The sequence below is a fragment of the Oryctolagus cuniculus genome, chromosome Y, assembly GCF_051225735.1.
Source record: "Oryctolagus cuniculus isolate XC-2025 breed Fujian yellow rabbit chromosome Y, ASM5122573v1, whole genome shotgun sequence".
Classification (NCBI taxonomy): Eukaryota; Metazoa; Chordata; class Mammalia; order Lagomorpha; family Leporidae; genus Oryctolagus; species Oryctolagus cuniculus.
In genome coordinates this window covers 16,476,088-16,477,936 of record NC_142889.1, presented here as the reverse complement: position 1 = coordinate 16,477,936, position 1,849 = coordinate 16,476,088, and the positions used below count along the sequence as shown (strand labels likewise).

Sequence of the window (1,849 nt, the reverse complement as noted above, 5' to 3'; positions counted from 1 at the left end):
AAACTTCAATACATGCAGAACATTGAACTAACAGAGGCAGTGTCCAAGAGAAAAAAACATTTAGAGGCTGGTGATGTGGCATAGCAGGTAAAGCTGTTACCTGCAGTACCAGCATTTCATATGTGTGCTAGTTCAATTCCTGACTGCTCCACTTCTGATCCAGCTCTCTGGTATGACATAAGAAAGCAGTAGAAGATGACCCAAGTCCTTGGGCCCCTACACTCCTGTGGGAGACATTGAAAAAGCTCCTGGCTCCAGCTTTGGATTGCCCCAGCTCAGGCCTTTGCTGCCATCTGGGGATTGAACCGGCAGATGGAAGACCTCTCTCTATGTCTTTGTCTCTGTCTCTTTGTAGCTCTGCCTTTCCAATAAATATATACATCTTTAAAATATTTAGATACAAAGTTAAAAATACAAATTTTGCATGTTTAAATTAGAATTAAAATTCTGGACTTTAAAATATTGTACTTGATAGAATTTATGTTTTCAGGTGTGTTTTATCAGCATGTTAAAATTGATGTCATATCACTCACGTTTTGAAGAATTCCAACTATTCATTTATTAGCCCTAATAAGCACCAAGGACTAACAGTGGCATAGATATTTCCCACAAGTTTCTGGGCATGCAGAACAACTGGATCATATTTCCACAATATGGTTGAGAAGGATGGCATTATGATATCCACACAGTATACATGATCACAAAGAAACTCACCAACAGCAGGACAGTATGGGTGGCTCTTTTTGCTGGGGAGGTCCTTGGGAAATCCCTCATGCTTTGAAGGTACTCAGACCTCTTTTGATGGCTAGATAAGAAGATCACCATATAAGCACTGGAGAAAAGCATGATTTCTACAAAGATTTTCTGGGACAATGCAAGTGTGAAATATATTTCCATGATGATGGAGTTCATTGAAGAAATTCAGCAGTACTTACTGATATGGAATAGATTGGTTATGTTAGATAGAGCTGCACTGTAGATGATCATTGGACAACAGGTTGAAGGACCAAAAACAGAAGAAAGAATGGATAATATAATTTGTGAGCTTGTGTTTAAATCTTGACAAAGAGAAGGTGCTGGGGCTGATGGTGATGACCTGGATGATGCTAAGGTGGCAGGTGGTACAGACAGAGAGACCCCCTCATCACTCTACTCAAATAGAACAAAGCCTTACATTTTAAGTCACTTGGCAAATTTAGCGACTTGAACATGTCTGGAAATAAAATATACAGTGTAGTGAGTAGCATCATTATGTGGAAAAAGCCAGGTGAGAGATGGTCACATTAGTGGGCATAGGCCTAAGATCTTGGTGGATTGTGAAGATATTGAAGAGAAAGATAAAGACATTGGCTAAGATTCAAATGGCAGCTTGGAAAAAATACATAATTTTTAATGACAACATAAGTGGAAATTTTGTTCATATTAAAAGCATACAAGAAGCCTTTTTGGATACCTGTGAAACAAACAAATAAACAGATCTCACATCACCAGTGGCCTTTCTTTTTGTCATGAAAATTACTACAAGTAATTATTTATATTGTACACACTTATTTTTAAGGAACCCTGATATTGCAAAGATTCTTTTTTCCATTTATGACTTAAGGTATACAAACTTCCTACATTTCATAGATATAAATTTAGGATGAAGATTTTTTTTAACTTTTATTTAATGAATATAAATTTCCAAAGTACAGCTTATGGATTATAATGGCTTCCCCCCCATAACTTCCCTCCCACCCGCAACCCTCCCCTTTCCCGCTCCCTCTCCCCTTGCATTCACATCAAGGTTCATTTTCAATTCTCTTTATATACAGAAGATCAGCTTAGCATATATTCAGTAAAGATTTCA

The 1,849-nt window shown here is 37.5% G+C and overlaps 1 pseudogene; it reads right to left on the bottom strand.

The window, feature by feature from the left end:
* Window positions 1-500: 500 nt before the first annotated feature.
* On the bottom strand, window positions 501-1,402 carry LOC149119291 (vomeronasal type-1 receptor 90-like; annotated as a pseudogene).
* Between the last annotated feature and the right edge of the window lie 447 nt (window positions 1,403-1,849).